The 6,000-nt window shown below is 37.1% G+C and overlaps 1 long non-coding RNA gene across 1 annotated transcript in view; it reads right to left on the bottom strand.

Annotated features, from left to right (window-relative positions):
* Window positions 1-2,710: 2,710 nt before the first annotated feature.
* Window positions 2,711-6,000, bottom strand: part of LOC125318617 — a 44,354-nt gene continuing 41,064 nt past the window's right edge. The window contains exon 7 of the long non-coding RNA XR_007200451.1: window positions 2,711-3,317. This is a non-coding gene — a long non-coding RNA (uncharacterized LOC125318617). The remainder of the gene's footprint in view (window positions 3,318-6,000) is intronic.

The raw sequence follows: 6,000 nt of genomic DNA, 5'->3' as shown, positions 1-6,000 counted from the left end.
TCTTTTTATTTTTGTAATTGAATTTGAACTTTAAAGTTCTTGGTAAAATCAAAGTATAAACTGGCTCTACAGAATGGCCAGGAAGAAGCAAAATTCTGCCTGAAGAGATGCTGTGCTCTTCTATAACATGATTATCTGCTTGATAAGTTGTCTTCATGTTTATAACCTGGCTTTTGGTCAAGTGCCAAAAAAGTTGTAACACTGAAATAAAAAGCCAACTCAAATTCTTTTTAAGCTTGTGTAGTGGTTTGGTCCAAAATACTCATTACTGTTTACCCTCTGTGAGATAATAATAAGGAGAAAAGCAAAGCAGGCACCAAACTTGAAAGAATATAAAGAAGTTTATTAACGGACCTAAAAGAAGGAAAAAGAAGAAAATAAAATCATACCACACCTTCCGAACACTTCTCCTCCCCTCCACCTTCCTCCCTTCTCCCACTGACAATTTAAAAAGACAACCCTTAAGATGTTCAGTCTGTTTACCACTTCCATGATAACCTTCTTCAGTCCATTTAGAAAGAGAAGTCTCTTCTTGCTCATGCTATGAAAACATTATCACAACGAGACAGCCGCCCACTTCCAAATATTGTTCAGTCCATTTAGGAAGAGGAGTCTCTGCTCGCATATGAGTCCCTTCCCCAACCTGCAGCTTTTCCAGGAACTGCTTTTGAGGGTCCACTCTTGAGCTACTGGGGTGCAATTTTAAGGCTGAGTCGTTCAGAAACAAAAGTTCTCTTCACCCATCTCATCTCTGGGAGCATTTCATCTCTAAGAACAGAGGCCCTCCTCCTTCTCTGGGAGCAAAGGGTCCTCCTCATCTTCATCTCTAGGACTATCTCTGGGAGCATCTCTAGGAACTAAGGTCTTCTCCTTTTCCATTTGGAGCAAAAGTCCTCATCGCTTCCATCTCTCCCTGTTCAGACTTCTCATGAAATTACAGCTGCTTCAGCATCTGCCTATCTCAGCACAGGTGCTTTTGCTCACAAGTACAAGTTGAACACTCCACCCCTCATGCCTTCATGAAATTACAACGGGTACTCTGATATATCATAGCTTTACAACAGAATTTCAGTTTTAAGCACCTCCTCTTTCTCTTCCCTCAGGTTTTCAGCTCTTCATAGCACTAAAAGGGTTAATCTCACCTCGGCCTTGCAGCTGGAATTTCGCTTATCGCTGTTGGTCACATGATTTTTTGCCGGACAGCGGTGCAGTTTCAGCTGAATATTCTGCCACATTGGAGAGGGGGGAGCTGGGCCACTCTGTCTGCTCATAGCAGGGGTGGGGGGGGGAAGGGGGCGGGGTTCCACGGGTGGAACAGGGTCCATCGGCTCCAGGATGGCCGTGGCCCAGCCTGGCCTGGCCCAAGCAGGGCCTGGGCCGGGTCCGCTGGCCCCCGCACAGGGCCCGCAGCCACCTGTCCCAGCGCCGGAAACGAGACAGAGAGGCTCTGCCCAGGGTTTGTCTATTCTTAAGTGTGGATCACAGAGGCAGTCAAAATTTTAAGTGGCTTAAAAAATTGTCCATATTCAAACTGGCCAGCTGATAGGTTCTGTCAGGTCATAAAGGAGCTGTAAGGACCCCTTTGCAAGAACATCACTTCCGAGACTATGCTTTGCTAACCCATGACAGCTTGGATAATGAATTGTCACTTAGCCCCAAAATTCTGTAACATACATTCATTTTCTTTGTTTAGTTTATGTGTGGTTGTGGCACTAAACATTAGTCTAAAATCTATGTCTGTGTTGTACTCTAAGCAGGAGTAAGTGTACCTGGGAGGGAGTGGTATGTTATCCCACAGACACCAAAGGGAGCAATCTCAACAGCTACAAGACTGGGCCTTAAAATTAAGCTCTGAAGATGGAGCACCATTATAAACACCAGAAAATGTGTATAAAACAATAGTGTTTATAAATGTTTAGCCTTATTGAGCAAAATCTACATGAAACAAAAAGGTTTTTGGAACAGGCAAAGGCACTCAGAGCAGTGCTGCCACAGTATGGGATTCAGAGTCTGCTTCAGGGATTTCCTTAAATACTAAAGTTAATGTAAATTCACAGGCTTTATGAGCAATTACTTTTTCTTTTCTTTTTTTTTGCCAATGGCAGTTCAATTTTTTTGTGAGCATGCTTATTTTTCACAGGTAAAGACAGCACATTAAGTATTTAGATCAAAATAAATGCTTAGTCCCTACTCATTCAGACCAAAGCTAGCAGTAATAAAAGACATTAAGAGAGAATATGCTTTGGGTTTCTTTCATTAAAATTTCCATTAAAATCTGCTTCTCTCTTCTTTTTCCCCTTTATCACAATTCCTTGTCTATGTATTTATCTTTGCTTCACTTTGCATTTTTTGTATGTTTCTTCCAGCAGACTCCCTCTACGTGCCCTCACCCCTCTCTACCTCCTCTTTCTCTCTCGCCGTCTCTCTTTTTGGAACTTTTTCTGCAGATAGAAAAATGATTTCGTTTTCTCCTAGTCTGAACCCAGCTAAAACCTTTGCATGTCACAGAGTAGAATGCAGCCTACTGCACTGAGAAAATGATGAACTAAAATCTTTGAAGGTAGGAGAGCAAAAGAGGCTTTTATATCATTATTTAGGAAGCTACATAAGTGACTCCATTTCAGAAGATTCTGCATGACCACAACAGGCTTTCAGCTCTATGCCTGCATGCTCAGTTTGCTATTAAATTAAGGCACTCTTTTTGAAGGCATTTATTTATTTATTTATTTATTTATTTTTATGTCAGGCTTGGTTATGACATCTAAAATATTATAATCATTCTTCATTTTCTCTTTTCTGGAAATCTAATTGCTGCTTTGACAAAAGAAAAGAAGTACTTTGAACTTATATGTTACTTTCAAGTTCTAAACTCAAAGTTGTTTCAGGCCGATTTATTGTTTTAGCAATGTTCATTCTTGAAGGATTCAAAGAATTGTACAGAGATACAGGCTTCACCATTCTTTCAAGTAAAAAAAACCTGGAGTTTAATAAGATCTGGAATTAAAGTGATGACTTTTTCAACCCTCTCTTATAATAATTACTCCTTTGAAATTTACATCATTGTAGACCCTTAAGATTTCTGAGAACTTCTCCTTAGAGGTCATAAAAATAACAGGGCTGCTATTTAGATGAGATAATTCTTAAGAGGTCCATGGGAGACAGAAAGAGGTGGAGGACTTCCATCCCCATGTACGTATTAGGCAGCAGAAGTGATGTCCATGGCAGGAAAATAAAACTGCACCCTTTCAAAAAGAGATGTCCTTTGAAAGAACTAGAGAAATGTCTTTTTTTTCATTGATGACAAACCGATGAGGGACCTGTGACAGAAATGTAAAAATACTGAATCAAACTTTTGAACAAACAGCAGAAACCCTTCATAAAGGACTGGGTCTGTCATAAAATCCTAGTATTACCTATAGGAAACATGACTTCTGTATTTTTGTACTCCTACATTTGCATCTATGCTTTACTGCCTCAAAACATTTTTGCTAAGGAAACAGGGGGCAGTCAGTATATCATAGAAAAGAGAGATCAGAGGCAAGATTTTGATATCTCAAGAACTATCCCTTGCAGTCAGTCTATCCACCATTCCATACATAACCCCCGTTATTTTTATGTGCATGATAAAAATTCCCTCTGCCAAGGCAGAAATTTAGTCAAATCAAAACTAATGAGATAAATAATAATTCTTTACTTTCCCCGAAGCTTCCAAAGATTACCTTTTGGGTTTTGTGTAATAAATGCCTGAGAGAAGCAGAAGCTGACAGTTACAAAGAGCCTTTAATTTAATCTCTTCCGCTCATATGTACAAGTAAATTGTAATGCCTGTATATGTAAAAAATATCTCTTCATTTTGGGGCTATCTTCACTTTCCATACAGTAAACAATAAAAAATTGCGTAACACATTTAATAAATAAATAAAAAAAACATAACAAATAAAATCAATCACTTTAACAAGCAAAAAATAATGATTTGAAAGTAATTTGGTCATAAGAATTAATGAAGTAGTTTAAGTAATGAAAAGAGCAAGAAAGGAAGACTGAAGTAAAACAAATCAGCAAACTGTGATGCAAAACATGGAAAATTTACCTATAGCTTTTTAGTATCCCATGGTTATACAGCATTCAAAGTGCAAACAATCTTTCTGCAATAAAAATAAACAGGGAGGGCAAGAGGAGAAGGCTATTTGGGGGATTTTTTGTTTTGCTTGGTTTTGTTTCTTTTCAGATTAGTCTGAGATCTCTTATGGTCTGTAAAATCTTCCAAATATCATTTAATTTCCTGTGAAGGGAATAATTTTTCTCTCCATTTGCTATGAAAGTGTATTTACAGAGGGGACATATTTTAAATGAGTGGTAAAGATGGAAGGAGAAAATATACTTCTCAAGATATTAAGTTTAAAACTGGTTAAATTGGTCTTTGATTTGGAGAAAACTGAACAGATATTGCTGATTTTAGCAGTATTGTACAGAATCAAGATTAAGGGGAAAAAAAAACAAAAAAGAAAGCAAAACAACTAAAATCCCCAAATCATCATTTTCCCTGCCATAAATGTCCCTAGAGAGTCTGAACTGCAATTTCTGCAAACCTGAAAAAGGACTTATGTTTACTGTGAAACTTTCATTGCAGATAGTAGCCTTTACATCTTTGAGGATGTCTGTCTTGAGACACCTTAAGTTTATACATAGCCTAGTAAGTATTTAAAGACATTTGGACAGGAAATAATGACTTTTACCAACTTTGGAGAAGTAAAAATAGTCTGAAAAGCCAAATTTACACAGTGGGCTAAAGTAGTCCTGATTGTGAAATTTATTGCTACTGAACTGCAACAAACATGTCCTGAAGAAAGGTAATTCTTGGTACAAAGGGCTTTCTGAAAACTGAGAAAGAAGAGAAAAGCTAATTTTAACTCAGATCGTGTCTACTCAATGGAAAAACAATTCTGGAACAACATTACTAATGGTATATACTGGGAAATAAACATGGAAATTGGTAATAATTTTAATTCATGCCAGAAGAGTTAAATAGAAATTCTAACAGAGCTCTTCTTTTTTTTTTAATACACTTTTTATGCATGTCTCAAAGACAAAAAATTGCCCAATATATTCCTTTGATGAACTGAAAAGGAAACATAAAAATAATATTGGAAGCAGCTTTTTGTTCAAGGCAATCAATGGATAAAAACTAGAGAATTCAAGAACATTAGGAGGACATTTCTCTGACATAACTGTAATTTGGAGATAAACACAAGTTTTTACCACAAAAGAGTTTCTCATTTAAATCAGTCAAATGAACAAAAGTCTTCAAAAGGCAAAATGTCCCTCTGCTGAAAGGTATCAAACCTAAAAGTATTCAAAAGTTAAATCTTATAAAATTGAGGAAAGCATAAAAAAATGCTTACCTAAACAATAAAATCTTAAATTTTGTTTACATACATTTAAAGATCCAGTGGACTTATACAGAGTTTTTATGTTACTCTCAAAAAGATAGGATGAGAGCTAGTAAGAGTCAGAAATACTCAGTTAGTATTTCACTGTCAACTCCCTTTATACCATATATGGGAGAATTAGGCACCTTAATTAAGATCAAATCCTAAACCCAGTGAATTCAATATAACCAATGCTCATCTGATGATCTCTAAGACTGACCTTTAAAGTTATCTGTCTCTCCAAGAGACTTGTTTCCTCCTGTCGAGATTGAAAGCCTTTAAATTATTTACCTATGATTGGGAGTCTGCTCTAAAATTTCAGACCAGACTGATCCTGTCTTTTCCAGTGGATAGTCTGCCCAGCTACCTCTGAGGCTGCTCAAGCTTAGCAGGTAGGTTTCAGCATTATTTCACAAAATACCTTATGTCCAAAGTAGGAAAGAATATGCTTTGTTCTTTTTCTGCCAGAAAGTAAGTCTGAACTGAACAAGTGATTCAGTTCATACTGAAATAGAATGAACTCTGAAGATGTAGGAATATGGTATTTTTCTGGGATGGGTGACATTCCAAC

Source organism: Corvus hawaiiensis, chromosome 30 (genome assembly GCF_020740725.1).
Source record: "Corvus hawaiiensis isolate bCorHaw1 chromosome 30, bCorHaw1.pri.cur, whole genome shotgun sequence".
NCBI classification, from domain to species: Eukaryota; Metazoa; Chordata; class Aves; order Passeriformes; family Corvidae; genus Corvus; species Corvus hawaiiensis.
This window is presented reverse-complemented; position numbering and strand designations above follow the sequence as displayed.